Here is a 24,375-nt window from a genome sequence, read left to right as displayed (position 1 = left end):
ACTGAGATACAAACGTATCTTAAAAAAACTCCGAAAAAACAAAAAACAAACAACCAACGAAAAGAGACTGATAAAAATCACAGCATTACTTAGTTCAAAGCAGGCAGAAATCACAGCTACTACAGCTGTTCTCCATCAGTGTGTAGCTGAAGTAGCTCAGAGTAAAGTCCACATGTGAAAATGACAAAAAGCAAAAAATGTCATGGGAAAGAAGAACAAATCAATCTGTTTAGCTCAGACCACCAATGTGCAACATAAAAAGGTTAATTCTGCAGTGAACACTCTTTCATGAGACCTAGTTATAACAGGTTAGATCAATAGTTCAAATAATGTTGCTTCATTGCAATTAAAATGTGCTGAATTATCTCAGATAACATTCTGTTCCAAGTGAGTAAGAGTTAAATTTTGGCTCTTGGAGAGTGAAGTGCCTCAAATTCCATGCACAACATGTCATTAACTTCCTGTGTAACTACAGAGTTTAAGAAAACTTGCCCAGAGAGGACATGCAGAGTAACAGCCTTACTCATCATACCTAGAATATAAGATTATTCCCAGACTCAGCAGGGAATAGATTAGTTAGTGATCTTAAGCCCCTGAATGAAGTGTCGAGTCATCTTACAGGTTTATGTCAAATTCTAGCCAGATCATTTCAGTTCCAAGGTACCTTCTGCTCAACAGGGACATTATGAGAACATGGTGCTTTTTTTCATTGATTCAGTGGTTTGACATGATACTGTTGAATCAAAACCGAACCTCCTGGTTCTTCAGTTGCTGTGTTGTTACTGTCATTGACAGTCCTTGGATTTATTTCTGTGGACTAATAAGGGTGAAGCATAACAACAGGAGTTAAATAATTGAAAGAATAGTATTGTAAACAAATGCTAGTACTCTGCAAGACAAGAAACGTAGTTTGTGCACGAGTAATACGATACTATTTGTATACTGTCATGGATGCAGGATCAGGCAGATATTGTGAGGAAATATTTTCCACATTATTCTCTATGTCTGCTAGGGGAAAAATTCTTCAGAAAAGAAAACCACATCTCGATCACTCATTCCCCATAATTGTGTGTGCTCATTCTTGGCTGTGAGACAGGTGAGTGAAGCTGATTGATATTTGAAAACAAGAATGTCTTTCCTTAACATTTTGTTGACTTGTCAAAAGAGAAGCTGCTCACACAAACATCTCATTGTCACTTCTTATAGGCTTTTCTTCGCTGAAGTAGGATTTCTGGTCAAATCTGTGGACAGGAATCCAAGACACCAATAACTTAAATGGAAAGAGTATTCCCTTAGGAGAGCTAAATCCAAGCCCTTGCTCTTTTTGGTTCACAGGATTGATTTATCTTCACTAAATGTGTCTTCTCCCTACTGTCCTTGTTTGATTTTGCATCATCCCAGCTTCACGGTCTTTGAGGTCAACAGGTACAGGTATATCAGCAGACATTCCAGCATCTTTCATGACTTGATTTTTCAAAACTCTCGAGCATGGATACTGTCTTTGGCCACCCGCATCTCTGAGAAACCTCAGCTTGTAACAAAGTCAGTACTAGTCATACTGTTTGGAGACATGCTACCACTTGTTGGAACAAACAGTTCCCGTAAAAACTCAGCTACTGAAAGGTACAGACTTTTAAAAGAGGTTTTCCTTCATCCTAACCCAGCTGCTGATCCAGACAGTTTTTTCACCTTCTCTCAAATGCAATTTTTGTTCAGGCTGTGGCTATAATCCCAGCCTAGTTTTCCTGTCATCAAATTTTTGGTTAGAAGAGTAGCATTTCGTGTTGGGACTTGTCATTGCATTTCTTATGAGAACACGTCTTAGAGGAGAATATAGAAAAATTATTTGCATGAGTCAATGTTCTACCAAAGCTTGAAGCTATAAGCTGTCATGTACAGAGAACATAGAAGACAATCAAACTTATCATTCAGGTACTATGAGAAATCCTGTTTATTCACATCCACTGCAAGACATTTTACTTGTGGTATGCTGCATACTTCATATACCGTTCAATTCCTTTTTACCCAGAATTTTGTTGAAGGGAATGGGGAGGAGGTGTGTACAGAACAAGCAGTAGATACATTTGGAAGTTAATATAGCAGGAAACTGAACACATTTTCAAGTTTTGTATGCAGAATGATTGAAGATCCATTAAACAAGCAATCAACCTCCTAGACCCCAAATACCAGGGGGGAATATGCTGAGTGAATCACACTACTGTTTGGCACAGTAAGGTATTAAAAACTGTTAGAATATGTTTTGAAATGTTTTATTTTTAAAATTACATTTCAGTATGAAAAAATCAATCCATAATTTCTAGTGTTTAGAGACAAAGTCTGCATCTACATTTTCAAATAACAGGTTTGTGTACTATGTGCTAGGACTTCCTAAGGTTGTATCTTTGGTCATGGAAGTGAAAAACACTTACTAAAGTGCTGAACTGAAGGTCAGTGATGTACTTATATAGAGGCATAACTAAATGTGTAAAACTAGGTTGATGTGAACAGCCATAAAGTTGGTCTGGTTAGAAGGGAAAATTTACTAAAACTGAAACTGTCAGCTGAAAAATAGTGACACAGAAGTTACCTGCCAACCTGAAAGCTGTGAGCCCAGGCCCAGACCTGGGAACCAGAAACATCCTTGAAAAGTACAGCTGGCCTCTCTGAAGTACAGCTGGGGTACCTAGAAACCAGAGATATTCTCAGGTACAACTAATAAGTGCAAAATCAAAGAAATGTAATTTGTTTGACAATTTGTTTTCTGAAAAGGTATAAGTAGTCTGGGAAAATTAAATAGGTCTGAAAATGGCATCATTAGAGGTGTAAAATCAACATTAAGAGCATATATTGGCTGTTAAAAGTGGTGATGTTCTTATGTCCTGTTGTATCTCAGTGATTTGAAAAGGACTAAATTTTTGCCCAAAGCTGAGTCTCTCTCTCTCTCTGTGAACTTCTCTTGTTGCACTTCTTCTTTCCTCCACAGGTTGAACACATGAACTTTCTATGAGATCTTGGACTGTCACTGGACATGACCATCTGACTCCAAGCTCACCTCTGAAGTGAGACTCTGCCTGCTGAACTGCTGGTGCCACTTTGGGTGCACTTTAGGGGTCACTTTGGTTTCTCCTCCCACCTCTGGCATGGATTTGTTCTGCCCTCAGGGATGATTTATCCCCTTCTGAATTCTGTCTGATTCACTTGATACCAGTACTTTGTATCCATATTAGTAATCTAACATGAGAACATGGTGCTGTTATACTGGAGATAGTCTTGCTTCACTAATGATATTTTGTGGTAATCTATAATATACACCTTATGGGTTTTGCTGCTGTAGTTAGTATATACACCCTTGTTTTTACTGTTATTAGTTGATGTATAATGTTGGTTGATAATATATTTTTGATTGCTGATAGTAATTTGCTAATGATCAATATAATCATAGAAATACTTACTAGTGGTAATTTTGTGGTGGCCTACTTACTAGAGCATGATATGTATGTATATATACGCATACATTCTGTTTTATAATCTTCCTGTTGTTGATATTACAAAATTGGAGAGCTAAGAGATCACAAACATGGAATCCAGGTGTTCTGAGGTTTTACTACAAACCTAAAACTTAAGTTGACTAAATAAAAGTGAGGAGGTCTTTGAACAGCTCAGTAAAGTAGTGCAATTTTAGATGGACAGATGAGATGCAAGTGACAATCATATTATAAAATAAAAAGTAAAAAAAAAAAAAAAAAGGATAAGATTTTTAAGGTTTCATAATATCCTAAATTGAATCTCAATCTGTAACAAAGGAGACACTTACTTGACATGGAGGCATGGAACAAAACTAGGGAAAAAGAATTCCTGTTAATATTTAGAAACTTAAACAGTTAGTTTTTATGTGTATGAAGAATATGTACACCGGTTATTACTTGGTAGATGGATTTTCATGAAGGGTGGCAGCTGACCTATCATATATATGGAAATCACTGGTATGTTTCCACTTATATAATGGATTTTAGATTTCACGGTGTGGCAACATGAACTCCTGTGGAAACATCTTGTGAAATATTAGCCTTCTGGAAATACCATTTTAAAAATGCTATTATTCGTACTGGTGATCTGTAACACCGTTATATTACTTGGTGCCATTTTGATCTCTCAGAGGTAACTTCTTGATTAGGACCCAGACAAAATGGAAACAGATTTTTCTTTTTTCCAATTTTTTAAATATGTGAATGAATTATCAATTTTGGAATCTCTAAAGGCATAAATAAGTGTCTTGCATTCTGGCTTTAGCCATATGGTAACCCTAGGCAGGAAAATTGAACTTTCACACATTGGCTCAAAAACAACCACTTTAAGTGTAATATCCTACAGTGAGTAAGTTAATTGACTTTTAATCAAATTCTACAATTAGTTTCATACTCAAATTGGTAGAAACAACACAGTATTAGTAATAATTTATCTCAGTTGTTTTGACATTGCGAACAGACTTTATAAGGACAAATGAGAATTGTTCCAGCAGTGGGAGACTGTAACTCATCAGGCAATATGCTAATATTTTGTGTGATTATCAAATATTTATTGTGATGGAAAAAGAGAGGAAGTGACAGAGAGGGGGCATGACATTTGTTTTCAAAATATGCAAATCTTTTTGTAAAATGTCACTTTGAAATAGAAATAGAAAATAAACCACAACTAACCTATTATGTGATCCATATTAAGAGACAAACTGTTTCAAATTCACTGAGTAATTGTTCTATGACAGTACCAAAACTGATCTAAACGACCATGAAATTCTAAACCTTTCAGCCTGAGTTCTTTAGTAATCAAAGCTTGTGCTGGCTGGTTTGCTATTTTGTCCTTCTGTTCTTGATTTTTAATTGATGTTCTTTATCCCATAAAAGTGATCACTAGAAAAGAATACTACAGCTTTCACAAGTGAGGTCAGTGGAGAGATTTTAATTGGCTCAATCACCCAGAAGGAGATGTAGAGATGTGTTAGTTTTCATAAATCATAACAGAATTTAGAAGCCTGGGAAAATAATAAAGCATAGTAAATTGATATAAGGTTGAAAGTGTGTTTATTTTTAGCAAAATAAATGTGCTTTATTGTTTTTTGGTGTTTGGGGTTTTTTTCCAAAGCAAATAAACAAGCAGTATTAAATGATTCTACCAGGCATTTCAAAGAAAACATATGCAAGTGACATGTATTGGACAAATATTAAACCTTTAAATACAAATTCTGCATTTCATCTTTCTTCTCCAACTTCCTCTTTTTCTTCTCATCCGAGGAAGAAATACATCTTCTACTTCTAATGGTCTGTCTTCCCCTGACAATACATGGCAGGACTAAAGGCAACATAAACTGTCAGAGATGAAGAGAGTGTTAAAATGTTGTAAAAAAGCAAACAAACAAACATGTCTTTCAATAAGGTATGCCATATGTCATTGGTTAAGCATGTAGGGCTTTCATTTCTTGAAAGTACTGCTTCAAAATGCTGCTAAGAATAATCATCTTATTTTTGTTGAGGTCAGCATTCAGAATTAAAAACATAGTAGCAAATTAAAATCTCCATTCAGATTATCCTGGAAATCAATTTTAATTAATACCAGAACCCCTTCTGTGCCTTCAGGAAAAGGGGAAAGCAGAATTAGCCTGAACTCTCCCCTTGAACCTGGTTGTTTGGTTTTTATTTGACTAAAATGGTTGCCAATTTTTACTAAAATATTTTGTTCAAAATACTTTCTATAAAAAAAGGATTACTTTATGGAAGATTTTCTTGATTTTCAAGGGTTTGTATGAAATTCTTAATTGGTATCTCTTAACATATGTGAGACAGTGAGATAATATGGTAGGTAGTGCCACAAAGATTCCTGTAGAGATGTGAAGCAATGGGGGACAGAGAAGAAGAGTAGAAAGGAACAGTTTTAAATAGGGGGAAAAAAAAAGGTTTATGTATTTATATACATAAGCATAAAGGTTTTCTGAATTAAAAATAGTTACTGTGACCACATCACAGACAGGAACTGATGGAGGGAAGATAATATTATTTCCTTATTTGGTAATTCTGTAACTATAACACTAGTAATGTTTCCATATATATAAGGACAAGATAGTCTATTATTTTATGGAGGACAATTGTCCTCATAGGAGGTCCAAGTTTATCGTAGAATGAGGAAAGGCTTTATCATACAGAAATTCTCAGAGAAATCTTCAGATTCCCTTTTTCCATCTCAAATAAACAGAATTACTTGATTTCATGTATGTGGCATTCTGATCTATCTTGTTATTTAAATATATAACCACAATTTCAATGCTATTTTTGTGATGATTTAGTGAACATTTACTGTACTTCAGAGGTAACAAAAGAGAGGTTTGGAAAACATTTCCATAATTTCCTGTACATGATACCTCATGGAAATAGAAACCTCAGTCATACAAGAGCTTTCAGGGAGAGACTTTTTGGCTCTTGACTGTACATGGCTACATCTTCCAGTTCCTGAAGGCATGCACAAACTGTGCTCCAGAGCTCATCACAACAGCAAGTACTGGCACACACTGCAGTTCTATTACAGTCTGAAATAGGAAAGATATTGGAACAGGCAGAAAACCAGGTTTTCTCTATCCAAGTTGTAAAGCCATAGCTGTATATTCTACATGAGAACAACTGTAGAAATGTGTCATAGGATAACAATTCCTGACTATTTCTAAGGGGGCAATCAACAATAACAGCTAGTTGTTTAACATAAGCACTACAAAACCAAAATAACCTGCTGTGCTGTCTTCTGTTTTTTCTCAAGCAGGACACCACAGAAGGTAATCATTCTAAAATAATGGGGTTGTTTGCACACTACTGCCTCTACTCACATTTTTTAACTGTATGAAACTTAACATAAACCTCTAACACAAATTAACACATATTTTTGTCATTATAACCAGGAAAAGAAAGAGCTAATGGCTCTTATGCCAAATGATGTGACTCTCTCATAAGGTATAAAGGCTCAAAGGGAGTACATGAGCGCTATGTGGATAGTCTAAATTTCAGGTAGGTAGACTCTATTAGATATTTTAGTCACTGTCATTTCAGTCAGCTTTACAGAACTACTGCATTTATATTCAACACTTTTTGTTTTCCCTTAATCCATTGATTTAATTTTTTTTTTATTAACATGTCACCTAAACATACTAGTCCGTGCCAATTTTTTCATGGAATCTGCCATTAAGAGTGAATTCTGATTAGTTTCCTCACTTGTGGAGATTTCTCATTCTTTTCACTGATGGATACTCCCTTTTTGTCAATCCCTTTTATTAAAACAGACTTCTGATAATAATACTGTATCCCACCATTCCTTCAAATAAAGCTGCTGTTCTCTGTCATGCACTGGAGCTTCTACTTAGTTTCTCAATCTTTCTTACTGTTACTTACAATGAATTTTGTTCACATCACCTCTTGCTCATCTCATATGAGGATATGAAGCCCAACTTAACAGTTTACTGTTATGACCTGTCCCGCAGTTAGTACAGAACAAAATAAAATAGCAGATTTGCATAAATATGTAGAATGGAACCTACCCAGACTGACTCCAATTCAGTTTCCTGGTAAGCACAGTGGATCCTGCATCATATGCTTTCTCTTGAAAACTTTTGAGGAAAACTTCAGTCCCTTCAAAGGTTTTGGATATGTGAAGAAAAAAAAAAAAAGTTATGATGAGTGAAACCACAAGAGCAATTGTTTAAATGTTGGGCTTCATTTACAGATACATACCTTTGAATTCCACAGATGTCATAGTGCTTTTTTTTTCCTTCTTAAAATTGTCCCTCACATCTTATATTTTGAAGATAATTAAAGCCAAAATGTGACTTGCACTGAAAATTTTGATGTTACCAAGTTGTTCATGGAAGGAATACATCAAATGAAATTGATTTCTGCTAAACACAAGGTCTAATATATGATTATATACAAAGAATCATATAATATATGATTCTTTAAAATTTTGAAATATGGAAATATTCACTAAACTGTTTTGGAGAAAGGTAAGATACCATAGCAAGATGTTTGCATTGTTAGCAGGAAATTTCTGAAAAGGAATTAGAACAAGAGGAAACAGTGAAGCTAGGATGATGAATAGATAAAGCAAAGGTAAGTGGATAAGTACCTGGGAGCACTGAGACATTTGGGATATGTCAGATGATGGATGTTCAGTCCTACTGAGTTTGCAATGTGATGAAGGACAGAAAGAAAAGCATGTGGGACTGAAAGGGCTGAGGAAGTGACTGTGGCTAATTCCGAGTTGTTGCAGAAACATGGAACAACAGATTTTTAGACTAAGAATTGATGAAAAATCCTATAACTTCAAAAAACCTCTATTCCCTGGACCATATAACATATAAAATATTAAAACCTTTAGCTTTACCATTAAAGAAAAAAGAAAAGAGATGAAAACGACAGTAAGGTCAGACACTCAGAGAGTTTCTCCTTAGGATTGGTGTTAAATGTTTTCTCACCAGGGCCAGGTTAGTCCTTTCAGTACATTCCTAGAAAAGATGTAACACTCTGCAGGTAGAAAAAGCTACCAGGCTTTTACGTTGCCCTTTTCTATCCTCAAAACTGATGATTGCCACAATGGCTTCTTGATTCAGACTTGTCCTTTACAGCTTACTTACTTGTCCGTTCAGTTTGTCTTCTTAAGGAAAACATTTGAGACAGTATCAGGGAAAAAAATTGGGACTGAGGGCACTGATCTCCAAATTGAAGCTAATGCTGCATCTCACTTGTAAAAACTTCCTATGAACATTCTCACAGGGTCATAGAAACTCTGAGTTTCAAAGGCATCTCTGGAGCATCACCAACCACACAGCTCGAGCAAGGTTACCTAACAGAAGGTTGCCTGGATGGCTTTTGAATATCTTCAAAGATACTCAAAACTCTACAACCTTTACAGTCTTCCTGGGAATCCTGTGCCAGGGCTCAATCACCCTCACAGTCAAGAAGTGTTTCCTGATGTTTGGGTAGAACATCCTGTGCTTTAGTTTGTGACTTTTGCCTCTCATCCTGCCACTGGGCACCACTGAACCTGTCTCCATTCTCTTTTCATCCTACCTTTAGGTAAACATTGAAGAGATCCCTCTGAACCTTCTCTTCTCTAGGCTGAATAATCCTGCTGTTTCTCACAGCAGAGATGCTACAGTCCCTTCACCATCTTTGGGATGCTCCATTGAACTCAAGTATTTCCATGTCTCTCTTGTACTGGAGAACCCAAAAGTGGGCCCAGTACCGCAGGTGGGGCCTCACCAGTGCTGAATAGAATCACATCCCTTGAGCTGGTGGTGGGAGGGTGAGGCCTCCTTGCTCCAGGCTTTCCCCTCTGTCTTCAGGGATTGAGAATCCTAAAGGCTGGTCTTACTAATGAAAACTCTGGTAAGGAAGTAACTCAATACCTCAGCCTTTTCCATACCCTGTGCCACCAGGACCCCTGTCCCATTCAGCAGTGGGGACACATTTTCCCTAATCTTATTTTTGGTATTTAGGCACTTACAAGAGCCCTTTCAGGTTTTTAGACATCTTTTGCCATATTCAACTCCAAGTGAGCTTCAGCTTTCCTAAATACATTTCTTTTCATACTTGGACAGTCTCTCTGTATTCCTCTCATGCTATCTGTTCCTGCTTGCATCTTCTGTAGGCTTCCTTCTTATGTTTGTGTTGCTGACAGGTGATAGAAAATTTCACTATTTGAACTGGGAGTGTAACAATAAGGGTCAAAAATTAGTGTCTTGCTTGAATTTGTAACACAGAATCATAGAATCATCTGGGTTGGAAAGGACCTCTGACATCATCAAGTCCAACCCTTGATCCACTACCACTGTGGTTACTAGACCATGGTACTCAGTGCCACATCCAGTCTCATCTTAAAAATCACCAGGGATGGAGAATCCACCACTTCCCTGGGCAGCCCATTTCAATGCCTGATTACCCTCTCTGTAAAGAATTTCTTCTTAATATCCAATCTAAACCTCCCCTGGCACAGCTTAAGACCATGCCCTCTTGTCTTACTGATAGTTGCCTGTGATACTTAAATAAAAAGAAATAAATAAACACAAACAGACAACAAAACCTAAACCTGAGAGAGAAACCTTTACATAGCCTGAAATCCTGAAGAACTGTGCTTTTATAGGAAAAGGTTATCAGTTTACATAAAGGCAATATCAGTATACATATGGCCAGGCAATTAATCTCATATAGACATTTTCCAAAGAGCTGCAACTCTGTTGCTTTAAGAATAAGTTTAATTAAAATCAAAATTTATACTAAACCCTTACTTCTTTCTTTACTGCCACATTAGTCTAATAGCAATAAACATCAAAGTCAGGGTTTCACAGTTGAATCCTGGCTGGCAACTAAGAATCAGAAGAGTCAAAGTGAGAAAAGTCATGGGTTCAGATAAAGACAGTTTAATGGGTAAAGCAAAAGCCACTCCAGCAAAGCAAAACCAGAAATTCATTCACCACTTCCCATGGGCAGGCAGGTATTCAGAAATCTCCAGGAAATCTGGGCTCCATCATGTGTAACAGTTACTTGGGAAGACAAATGCCCCACGTACCCCTTCCTTCTTCTTCCCTCAGCTATATGTGCTGAGTGTGATGCCATATGGAATGAAATATCCCTTTGGTCAGTTGGGGTCAGCTGTCCAAGCTCTATCCCCACCCAGCTTCTTGTGCAGCCCCAGCCTCCTCACTGGTAGGGTGGAGTGAAAAGCAGAAAAGACCTTGGCACTGTGTAAGAACAGCTCAGTAGTAACTAGAATATTCTTGTGTTATCAACGCTTAGTCCTGTGCTCACTACTAGGAAGAAAATTTGCTCTACCACAGCCAAAAACAGCAAATGGGGCATAAGTTAGGAAGAACTTTGAAGGCATTTTGTAAGTGATGAAGGAACTTGTGGAACCCTGAATATGAGTTTCAAGGTCTAGCTTGACCACATTATGCTACGACAACTTATAAAGATGACAAACAAGTCAGCTATGGGGTTTCATACCCTTTCGGTTTAGAAAGGGTATGAAACCCCATAGCCTGAAAGACTGAGTGAGTATGAAGAAAGAATTATAATATTTTGAAACCAATGGAATGCAGAATTTTTTTCTACCTTTGGGCTAGAAAGGAAGATGGTTTTGTTTCTGTGGATTTTATTAAAGTTTGTTAAATGAAAAAAAAAAAAAAAAAAAGAAAAATAGAGAAATTAAAAAAAAAAAAAAAAAAAGAGAACTAGCCAGCTGCTAGGATTAAAAGTCCACAGATTGAAATGTATCTATTTAGGTGGTCCACACTTATTAGACTGAGAGCCACCTCTTAAAGACCTGAAGTGACATATTTTACTTGAGATCTTTCTGTTGGTGAGAACTTCCACTACTTTTTCTTACTAACAAACAGGAAGGAAAAGAATGTCCTAACTTTGAAAATAGTTGTTGGTTCAGGCAGAAGACCTCAGTAACATTTATATTTAGTATTTCTGCTCTACTGCCTGTATAATACTGCTAGGTTAAGAATGTATCAATTAACTTCAAAATTAATAAATAGTTTACTAATATTTTATATCAAACTCCACTCCTTAAAAAACTCAGATTGATGATACTCTTTAAATATACTCATTAAAATAGTTGTTAGATGTTAAATGTTAGAAAATTGTTACAAAGATTATTGATTTTAGACAAACACTTTTGCATTGTCCTTACAGCCTTTGTTGAGTTAGCTCTACACTAACATCACAGATATTAAGTGAAAATTTATGCTGTTAGTCTAAATGAAATTCCTGCCAAGAAATTAATATAACAAGTTACAATTAGCATATATGAAATTATCAAAATGTGCTACATGGGAAATTAAATACCTTTATAGGAAAAGCTGCAGAAAGGCAAAAGCTTATTACTTAAAAGAGGTCTATAAAAGTTCTATTGACTCAGTTTAGACAGCATGGTAGAAAATGTACATTTACTTCAACACTGGAAGGATAAAACTAAACCTTTTTATAAGAGTAACCAATATGGTTAAATGAGTCAAAAGAAGATATTAAAAAAATACATAATCTATTAAATTACAGGATCTTCCATTTTGGAACATTCAAATAAAAGTTGGTAAGTACTTCCTATTTTCAGTACCTTTGAATATTTTTACCAGATCGTGCTATTACTTTAGAAGATCTTTTTGCTGGAACCAATTTTACTTCTGCTAATAAATATAATGTCTGTTACAATTTTTACAGAAGAAAATATATTAAAGCTCATGTTAACTACATACATACAGAAATAAAAATACTAAAACTAACACGACAAAGAAAACATTTCCAGACTTTATCACACTTCAAAACAAATCAGCAACAAACATGCATAAAAAGTATACAGATACATAAACCCAAGTTCTAAATAAATGATGAATGTCATATTGCAATTAACTCTGCCAGAATATGGGAAACACCTCTATAAAAAGAATGCATTTTTTTACAAAAATAATATATGTATGGCATCTGGTAGTACAAAGGACTGAAGAAATATATAGAACAGGCTGTTCAGATATTGTGGCAGTGTGGGCAAGTGGAATTTCTTATTCATAGCTTGTGAAACTGCCAGCTTTTAGCAAACTTCACTACCTAATATCAGATTATGACACTAAGAAATCTCTCAATTTTTCCCATGTGATCCCCAAAACAGCAATGTTTACACTATAAGAGGCTTTCCCACTGCCTTAGCTGAGATCGAAGACTTACTTTACAAAATTCTTCATTTATGTCTTTGACTCTGACATGCAGCCCTTTAAAATGGGCCCCATACAACAGTGTCCTTGAAAAACCTTGCCAAGGTTGAGAAAGTATGAAGATGGAAAAAAGGAGCTCTAGAGAAGAAAACAAATCTGGCAAATAGCAGCTTCTCACTAATTTTTTGCCTTGCTCTGCTTCTACCAACTGTGATTAGTATTGCCATAATAAAAAGCAGCACTTTGCTATTCGACTTTTGGTAGTGTCTTTGTCAAGTTTCTGGCTGCTGCTGACACTTGGCTTAGGCCTGATATATGTATTCAAGATTCAGGTCATGAATCAAAGCTTCTGTTTGCTTTTGACCAAGATGAAATGAGCAATGGCCTACAAGAAATTTCAGGATATAGAGAGACACATGAAGTCAGGTTTCAGAGACAGAACTGGTTCAGGATGAGCAGTGTTTCTCTTACCTTATTGCAGCCTTGGAAAGTGAAATCAGTGTCTGCTGAAAGCCAGATTCATTAGACATTTACAGGTTTGTGAAACAATGGTTTAGCCTCAGGTAATCCACTTTAGATCCATCAGTACATTATAAACAGGAGCATGACTGTAATTTTGTTGTTGTTGTTGTTGTTTAAATGGTTTTATAGACTGCACTCCACTGAGCTTCAGTATTTTGTCAGTCAGCAGCTGCCATTTGTTCTTTCCAGTGCTGGCTAAAATGTCTTTGGGAATAACAGCACTTTCAAAGATACAATGTTTCTGTTTGAGGTCAATATTCTACAAAATTTTATTGAAGTTGAAGATTAGAAAGTTTTTTATTATTTGCATTGTTAGTGACAATGCTTTATCCTATCCACCTGTTGTACTCAGCCTTACTACCCCCACAGGTAGTTCATGTGAATCCTCAGTTGCCGAAATTGAACAAATGATTGGTCATATAAAAGTCAGGTGCAGATTCTCAGGGTTAGGAACTACTAGATCTGGCAGCCTGGCCAAGGTGAGACTGCTGAGGATCATAACCCCACGCTACTGGGGTTACACCAGCTTCCCATGTACCTCTGTGTGTACAGTAATTAGACTTTTATCACATAACATAAAACCTAGGTGCCTGTTTTCTGTCAACATAAATGTACATACCCAGCAGAATCACTGCATAAAGCTGTGCCATTCACACACTGTGCAAGAAAGGACCCCTGAGCAGTCCCAAAATAAAGTTACTGACAGTGTCACAGCTTTACTGTGATGCCTATGAAGGAACAACTGTGTCTGACACCTTCCACACACACACTGTGAAGTTCATGTCACTGTGAAGTCCATGTCACTTTTCCCGCTTTTGTCTTCATTTCATTTCACAGGTCTCCATGGACTGCCCCTCACAAAGCGTCTTTCCCCTTCAAAACACATTTCTTCACCTCTCGCTTCTTCCTTGCAGATAGAGGGACTTCTCTCCATCATATTGATGGAAATCTCCCTGTGACAGTGTATGGAACATTCCATTTTGAGAAAAATTTCCTTTTTTCTTGGGTACAGCTCTTTTACAGAGCTGTATCTTCATTGAAAAAATATACTCGGCTTTGCAAATTTCTCCAACCATCTTCACACTCAGAGAAAGTGCTTATTCCACATAGTGTAGGTTCAGTTTTTGGCCTAGGTGACAAATAGAAGAGTCAAACCTCTGCCTAGTGCTCAGGTGACAATGAAATTATTATCTGGTCCTTATGTTTTACAAGACATTTCCCCTTTTTACTTCCTACTTTGGTTAATTTCTGGATTTTTGTTGTAAGCACCTCAGTGACATGATTTCAGGTTTTGTACGTGAGCAGGTATGGAAAGGAGATAAGGTAATTCTGCAGTGTGGGGTAAAAAACCCCCATGTATTATATGGATACCCCCCTCAGGTATCATATGGAGCTCCAAAAAAGTGAGTGCTCTCTTTCCGGATCTACCATTGCGGGGCCAATAGTTCTGCTGAGTTTGACTGGGCAAATATTTTTGGACCCCTTTCAGTCAGAACTTCGATTACTGACCAAACTGCCACGGAGACAGTCTGTTCACTTACCTCCAGTACGTTTACACAGAACACACAGGGCTTTCAACATCCCAAGCCATACAGTCAATGAAGGACACCACAGAATATATGCTGATGGACTCTGATGTTTCAGGTAAGGTACAGAACATCCCTCATTCAGCCTATATGTGAGAGTTGTGGTGGGTATTCCCTGCTGGTGATACTGATGGGAGAGCTCCCAAATCAAGGAAGAAGTATGGATGGTTTGTTCTTGAGGTGCTGGACACTTGTGCCAAAAAGACAGACAGAGAGCTCTGATATGAACTGTTCTTTCTATAGTTAAGAAACTGGTGTCCATTTTTGAAAGATTTAAACTAATTTCAGAAAATATTATTTTTTTATTTTTTATTATATATAAAAGATATATTTTACATGGAAAAGGAGTTCTCACCTAAGCCAGTTCTTGATTGACAGAGCCTTGTTTAAAAAAAACAAATAGTAACTTTTACAGTCTTTAAATATAGATATAACTGGTTTAAATAATTGTGATTTATCATGGAAATAAGGGAATGGGATTTTTTATCACCCAAGTCACAGGACAACCCTGCAATATTTAGATGACATGAAGTTGGAGCAAGTGGTCCAGAAATACTGTGAATGCCTTTGCATCCATATCTGCCAGTGTTTGGAGAAAGTTGACACTCTTGAAATTTCTTAGGCCTCGAAAGAAGATCTGCAAGGGAAAGATATGACTAATAAAGGTCTTGCTTGGCCTAGAATTTCTGTTAGTCTAATTAAAAAATATGCTGATAGATATTTTAGACTAAAAGGCGTATATGACTCACAGTTAGCGCAAAACTCTTCAGCCATGAAACAAGACGACAACCAGCAGGTGCTGGGTTCAGCTCATTTTCAGTGTTTGTCAGTCCACAGACGTGTAGCCCGGATTAGCCTTGGCACATGTTGTCTCCTGCTGAGTGTCATGGTTGTGGATGGAAAGGGAACAGGCAGAGAAGCAAAGAACACAAGTTGGTATAAAAGAAGTTCATAGAAGAAAAAGTAATTAATTAGTCTGTGGAATATCAAGCAATTAGTTACAAATGACAAATTACATAAAAATTTAGGGGAGACAAAATGATTTTGAACAAAGTCTCAAGATACTTGAAAAATATGAAGGACACACTTTAACAAATTATTGTGTTATATGATTTTCAAGAAAAAACTTTTCCTTCTTCCGACAAGCATTAAAAGTGCCAGATGGATGACTGAGAGAACATATTCTCTACCTTCAAAACCAGCTCAAATGAGAGGACTGGCTTAAGTGGATAATGTATCTAAAACCAGCAATGTGAAGGTCACTTGAGCAATTAAAAAGATAAGAGAGTGGTAGAGATATTTTGAGCAGTACTGAGATGATTTTGTGTACATGCAATCAATGAGCAATAAGTCAAAGATGTCAGTCTATAGCAGAACAGTATAGCTTTGGTTTTGTTTGCTGGAAAGGAAACATGCCTACTTGCCAGCTTCATTTTCACCTTCCTAAAAGAGCTTTACTCAAGGGCTTTAGAACTCTACATGGTATGTACATACTAAATATGGGTTTGGGTTTTGTTTATTTGTTTGTTTTGTGGTTTTTTTTGTGGGTAGTGGTTTTTGTTTTGTTTTGTTTTGTTTTGTTTTTCTCATAGGAGTGCAACACTGAAGTGAATAATATCTGAAAGGGAGTGAGAAGGTTAGGAATTTTAGGTTCAAGCATTTTGTAAAAAAGTACATATTTAGACACGTACCCGCTAACCACTGTCAAAGTCAATCCGATGAATTAGAAGTAAACAGTATGGAAATAACTTAAAAATACCACCCAAAACCAAACCAAAACAAAACAAATCCTCTCTGGGGAGTCAGGTATACATTTCTTAGCTCTGTTAAATTACACACTAATGCCAGCAAAACAAGGTTAGTAATTTTAAATTTTTTCTAACTGAAGGTGAAATGGTTTGTAACAGTACCTGCAAAGACATCAGGGTTTTGAAGGGGTCCCATAAAGGCAAATCATGTAAATGGCATCTCCTACCATATCACAAGTAGGACTCATTGGGTGGTATCTAGTTCTCTAAATAAACGTGTCAAGTGGTATTTTGAAAGCTATAGAGTATCTGGAACATGTGCATGTATCTGCTGTTTGTGACAGAGGAGACCTACAAGATACTTGCTTCTTTCTAAACTAGTACATGAAGGTCAGGTGGGTTTCCATAGAACATTTAAAACGACATCAGGTGCTTTTAGTTGGGAAACTGAATCCAATCCCATATCTCTAACAGAAACTGATAGCACAAAACACAGAGAGTCAGCTGTTCTTGCTGTATGATGAAGTGCATTTGTTGTCACTCTAGACAGACACAGTAGCTAGACCGAAGGAAAGGGGGAAAAGAAGATTGCCTTTTCCCTTTTACAGTAAAATATCTCAGCTCTGGGTCAAAAATCCTGTTTCAGATTAAAAAAATAGAAGAGGAATCCTGCCTCTAGGAACCATAAATTATGTCAAGCCTTGAAAAACATTTTCCGAAGCTGAATTAGTGTAGATGTGTTACAATTTTGAGATTACAGTTACACAGAAGTTGTTAAGTGCAAAGCTTAACTGCAGAGGGAGATTGTGATAAAATTTCTTGGAAGTAGCAGTTATCAAAAATTCAGCTTTTGAAAACTGGAAACTTGGAGGAGGTTGCATTCAGAGGCAGTGAAGGCATTTCAGTGATTTATCTGTGGATCTACGCTGAGTTCTGGAACAACTGGCACATTTTCCCACAGTTCCTCACAATGTAACCACTAGAGTGGTTGAGGGTATTTGAACACTGACACATGTCCTCAGAAATCCCAGAGCCCAGCCTAGATAATTACAGCAATGCTACAGTTCTGAGTATGCAGGAATGAATCATAAAGAAGGATCTGAATGAGGATTCTGCAGACAAACTTGGCAATAAGGTACTACGAGTGCTATCCTAAGGATACAGACTACATTGATGAAGATTTGCTTAGAAAATGTAGGAACAAGGTCCAAAGAGTGGCAGATCTCTTCTCGGGTCAAAGAAAAAGATATAGGAATGTTCCCTGTCTGTATCCTGTCTTCATGCTTATCTGGTACTAGCACAGACAGAAGAGCTAGGAGAAAGGCTGGCAGGACATACATTCAAGATCATTCAGGGTCCTTCTTGCTCAGATTTGGGTTATCTGGAGCATGAAAACTGAGTCCTGACAGGGCAAAGATAGTGTGTATAGTTTCATAGAAGTTCTGCAAGTCACTTCTTAAACCTACAGCCTTGTTTCTCAAATACAATTATAATATTTTGCATACAAATAATCCCAGACCCACATATATGATGTTTAGAAAACAATCCATGCATCAGACTTGCTACAACATTTAAAATATGCTAGATACTGTTTTTCTGATATACCAAAAATGACAGTTGAGAGTTAAAAAGAGTGCAAAGCTGGTTTCCAGTATGTACTGGTTGGCCTCCAGCATGTAGTAGTGCATGAGGTTCTTTTTTCCCCAGGTGTAGGACTCTGCACTTCCACATGTTGAACAACATGAGGTTCCAAATAGCCCAGCCCATTTTTTCAGTCAGTTGAGGTCCCTCTGGATGGCAGCACAACCCTCTGACATATCAGCCACTCCTCCCAGTGTGTCTGTGGCAAACCTGCTGCAGATAAACTCTGGCCCATCGTCCAGATCATATAGGAAGATGATGAACTGAATTGGACTTAATATTGACTTCTGGTCTACATTGCCAATTGCTGGCCTCCAGCTAGACTTGGTACCACTGAACATCACCCTCTGGGCCCTGACATTCCTTTCAAATACATCTCGCTGTCCTCTCACCCAGTTCATTCATCAACAAGTTGTCTATGAGGATCTTCCAGGAGACAGTGTCTAAATCCTTACTAAAGTTGAGGTAAACAATATCCACTACTCTCCAGGTGTTTGCCAAGGCGTTTCACTGGTGAAGTTTCGTAGGTTGGTCAGTCATGACTTCCCTCTGATGAAGCCATGATGACTACTCCTGATTACTTTCTTGTGCTTCATGTGCCATAAAATTATTGTCCTACTGGACAAAGATACTTTTGTCCTGCCTAGTGAAGTGCACCCTTTCTATCCTAAGCAGATTCTGATTCTTAAATAGGTTCTGGAGTCATACAAGCTAAACCTGTTCCAGATGTCAGCTCTGCAACCAGTTGTTGGCATACAGTATCAGCTTTCACTCTTAGCCTCACCAGCAGACAGGATTGGGAACAATCACCTGGGCCCCTAGATCTCTGCAGTCACTATGGATACTTTCCAGATTGTCCCACTACTGCCCACAGGGAAAAACATCTGGGGATAATAGTCAGAGGGTTGGACAAACCTCAGCAGTCTCTCTGCAACATCCTGGATCCAGGCACCCATAAGCAGCAAACTTCTTTAGACAACAGGTCAGGTTAACAGATGGGTTCCTCTGTGCCTTGCAGCAGGGTCACCCACTCCTATTACTTGCCACTTACCCAAATGCTGCACAGGAAAGTACATCTAGCTACTCCTCAGCTTTGAGGTCAGTGGACCTGTACTGTAGTGACAAGCCACTTACTTTTGTTGCTTCTTCTGTTTTATTTTCCCAAGTAGCAGAGATATGATTAAAGTGTTATCTGAGTAGTGTAACTTCTCACTGTGTCATATTATTATACAGTGGCATGTACTGATTGACAGATGAAAAAAGTTCCTTTCATAAGTTTGTGCTCCTAGCCATTGGTGTGGCTCGTGGCAGGCAGAACCACTAGTCTCATTTTCTGTGCTTGCATCCATAGTGCTATAATCAGAGATCAACAATACACCTTTCTATATTCCTATAAATAGTTTTAGACAGGACTATTTAAAACGTAAGTATGGTTGGAATGTGGGGTTTTGGAAAATGTTTCAGGAATGGTACAATACTTGAAAATTCTTCAACATCTGGAATGTTCAGGTTTTGATGAAAGTTCCTATTTCAGCCAATGACCTGTGGATGTATGACAAAATAGAGTGTGCAAGCAGTGGCTCAGTAAAAAAAGGTTTGGTAGTTCAGTGGATGTGCTTATTTGTGGTTTGTACTTACAACTTTTGATTACCAAATAAATTGGTCAGAAGTACTGTAGCTTATAGCTAAGCCAAAGCATCCATGAGGGATTGCTCCAAAGCATGTCTTCTGTTTGAGACTCAAAAGAATATACAACAGTGCTTTCAGTTTTCACGTGGATACCTCATTTTCCTCTTTCTGAAGGGTTTTAACATTCCTTACTGCTATATGTAAACTTACTCTATGTCACTTCCACACCATCCATTAAATTTTTTTCTTACCTGTGTATATCGAGGTTGTTGATCATCAAGGACATAAATAAAACTATCCCTACACTTGGTTTGCGTTTATTTCCCTACACATCATGCTTTCCCCACATCTTCTATTTTTTGTAATTCTCCAATTCTCAAAAGTTTTTTTGCTGGTTTTCTGCTCTCAGATTCAGGCCTTACACTCCGATTAAACTTTTGCTTCTATTCTTGGAACAGGCTCCTTTGTCATAAAGAAATACTTTCACAAATAATTTTTCTTCACACACATGAATAGTTATACAGTAAGTTCTCTCCTTTTGATGTGTCCTTTCTACTTTAGATTAAGGTTCTAAAGATTCAATCCATGTATCATGGAAATTTATGACATGTTTAATAAATCAATCCTAAAAATAATCATCTTTATACTTTCTAAACTTCAGAATATTATATTCCATAAATCAGTGTGAGTAATTTGCCTTATTTGCAATAAGTGTGAAATGTGTTACAAAAATATAGATCTGTTGCTTTACTAAAGTTTATAAAGGTTGAAGGAAGTTTCTGTATTTCATAGTAATGTAGTATATATATCACATATCTAAATTAAAGATTAAAAATTAGGTATTCTTACTATTTCTAGAAAAGTAGAAACATTTGGTATTCTTTGTTTATTTGCTTGTGTTCAGGCCTTCAACGGTAATTATGACAAAAAACCCAAATATAGTTAAGATGAATTTAACAAAATTTTTGTCAGTTTACTGTTGCTATTCAGCCTTTTTATGGAACAATGTTCTTTCTATGTGACAAAGGTGCTAGTTTTCGCTGGGGTTGAGATAATTTTCCTCACAGTGCCTACTGTGAGGTTATGTTTTAGATTCGTGTTAATAATACACAATACATAGTGTTGATAATATAGAGATGTTTTTGTTGTTGCTGAACTGGGTGTACACAGAGCCAAAGTCTTCTCTGCTTCTTCTACTGTCATGCTGGTGAGGAAGTTGGGACTACATGGGAGGTTGAGAGGAGGCACAGCTGGGACAAGTGATCCAAACTGACCAAAGGGGTATTCCATACTGTGTGGCATCATGCTCAGTATATAAACTGGGGGAAAGAAGAAGGAAGGTGGGGACATTTGGAGTGGTGACATTTGTCTTCCTGAGTAACCATTACGTGTGATGGGGCCCTGCATCCTGGAGATGGTTGAACTCCTATCTGCCCATGGGAAGCAGTCAATTAATTCCTTGTTTTGTTTTGCTTGTGTGTGGCTTTTGCTTTCCCTATTAAACTTGCTTTATCTCAACCCACAAGCTTTATAGCTTTTACTCTTTCAATACTCTCCCTGATCCTGCTGCTGGCGGAGTGAGAGAGTGGCTGCGTGGTATTTGGTGGCTGACTGGGGTTAGACCATGACAACAAGTGAGAAATAGAATTCATGTTAAAATCCCTACTAAACCAAAATATGTTGAAAAGGTTAGATTTGTATTCCTGCATCTGAGTCAACAAGTGTAGTTTTGCATCAAGGGCAGTATCTGAAGCAAGAAGAACTTATTTTGTATATCTATATCAGTCCTAATGTAGAGTGGAAAATAGATAAAGTACATCTAGAATACTGTTTTTCCTATGATAACTAAAACTACATTAAATATCATCTAAGGAAAACCCTGTGAAAGGAATTGATGGGGAAGATTTACATTATTACAGTAAACGTATTTTGCAGTGAGTTCTATTCTCAGTACCTTACAATTTAATTATATGTTCCATCAGACTTAACACAAAGAAATCACAACTCTAAACCATATTTACTGTATTTTCTTTGCTCTCTTTCAGTAATATATCATAAGTTACTTTAAAAGAAGGCATTCATATTCCAAAACAGTCCTAATATTTTAAATTGCATTTGCAGGTTTCAGAACAACCATTGAAATGTCCAATTTTGGCAAAACAATTTTGTTCTCTTTTATGATATAAAGTACAAGATAATGCTTCTGACCAAACTTTTATTTATGAAAAACAATTTTTTTCTGATATTTCTCTTTGGTATCCTAGTATCTAATTTTCTGCCCTAAGTCAGATTTTGTGGTAATGTGGAAACACTTCTTTACATATCTCAGAGGGTTATCTAGTCTACCATTGTTCATTTTGCCCTGACATTTATGCAGCAATATCCGCTCAGAGTTAATATTGTTAGGTAAGTCTGGGCAATGTTCCAAAAGGAACCATTTTGCTTTACAATGAAGCAATCCCCACTCAACACAATTCCAGGAATATCCATCCTTGGCTGAATGGCGTATTTATGATTCTTCCATGTTATTCCATTTTTGTGAGTTCCCCCAGTATTTGTAATAACAGTGGTAACTTATTTATTTCCATCAAAAGCGTCAAGTCATTTGTGAGGCCTTCTCTGCTCACAGACTTCATGAAATAAATCAATACAAACAAAGTATTTTTTTTTTCCAGAACGTACTCCTTTACTGGATGCTGAAAGAAGTCCCTTCCAAACCAAATAAGCATTTACCCAAGGAAATTATATCTTTCTTCTGTGTACTTTTGTAAATTTGGCATTCCCAGAGTTTAATAAAGAGTTGTGAAAGCTCTTTCCCTTTGGCCACAATCACATCCAACACCCATCAGCTGCTAAAGAATAACCTTTAGAGATTTATAGTTTCTTGTGACAGAAAGGAAGACTGTGTTTATAGAACTCAGTCCTAGACTACAACAAAAAGAAAATGTTGTGTCTCTGTGATAGTACTGATTACAGTTCTCTCTTAATCTAGGATGATATTAGGATATAGAACACTGCATGCTTATCAGCCACTATACAGAGAGACATGCTCTCAGTTATAAATGGGCAGAAAAAGAAATCAAACCCAACAACAACAAGGGAAACACAGAAGTGCTCCTGAAGCATGAACAAAGCCAAGAGACTTTATTTGTAATCTCATGAGCTCCAGTACTGATTTTTTGGCGTGGCCCGCGTCAAGTCACTGTATTTCATCAACATCACTGCTTTAGGCATAAAAGATAGTAGTCTTGCTTAACTACCTCTGTCATAAGATTCATGAAGATTCACTAGTTTGTGCATGTAGCATTGGAATTTTAAATAAATACTTTCTTATTAAATACCAACAGACTAGTTTTATTGTAATTCTAATAAGCAAACTAATAGAAATATCTGTGCCTTCACTCCTCTACAAATGCGTTAATAGTGTGCCCTATACTCCAAGCAATACCTGGGTACAAATCGTCCTCAAATGTAGGCAGACTAAACTACATTTCAACTTCTGGTTATAAACTCCTATTCTCTAATTAGTCAGCATAATACCCTTGGGGGTTTAGTGACACCTGTCCAACACTTCTCTGCCTTTCACATGCCACCATTTTTGTGGATTTTATTAAAAAGCTCAAATTTTCAGGGGTTTAAAAATCATGTGCACATTTTGATTTTCAACAGACTTATTTGAATATTCTTAGAAGTTATGAAATCACAGCCTCCATTTAAAGTATCATTATTAGTAGATCTGTACATATTAAGTAGTTTACATTCATAACAGAACACTAAATAGGTGCTTGTTACTGTTTACAGTAATGACCTACATTTTGAAGCATACATAAATGTACATAATAACTACTCTATTCAATTTTAAGGACTAGCCAAAGTGATTATTATCTTCATTTGTTAGCAGTCATTATGCACTTGATACGTGTATTTCATATCCACTACAGTCTCACTGAGAAAATGACTAACTGAATTTCTACAACACCACCACAAATTTTGTGCACTAAAATTGTATACAGTACACAGTATGCTCTCTGCAAGAACCCACTTCTGCTAAGTGGGTGTTAGGTGAGTACTTGGTGCGTACTTTAAAGTGGATCTGTCTTAATATAGATGAGAATACATAATAGATAGGTAGCTCTAGATATGATATCTTATGAATGTCATTGATTGGGTACTTTGGGGTGTGAATACATGTATGAACTTGGTTCCATAGATGTTTTAAAATAACACAGGCAGTCAAAAATCACATTTATTCAGATGCTTTGAAAATCCTTGACAATTAACAGTCATCAGAACATCAGACACAGTTCTGTAAAAATTACTATGTCCAAGTTCACAAACAATGAAACAATCATTAGAAATATCCTCTTTGAGAGCATCCTCTTGACCCGTCTTGCATTTAGGCTTTCTAAAATAATTGGAATAAGATGGAGGAGTCCTGAAAACAAAGAGAATATTTTTCTAATAATGAAAAGTAGAAATTAAACATAAAAACAGGCCATTGACTGTTTTA

Source organism: Myiozetetes cayanensis, unplaced genomic scaffold (genome assembly GCF_022539395.1).
Source record: "Myiozetetes cayanensis isolate MyiCay16 unplaced genomic scaffold, myiCay2020 scf5-8, whole genome shotgun sequence".
NCBI lineage: Eukaryota > Metazoa > Chordata > Aves > Passeriformes > Tyrannidae > Myiozetetes > Myiozetetes cayanensis.
The sequence above is the reverse complement of the archived record's forward strand: the minus strand, read 5'-3'. Positions refer to the sequence as shown.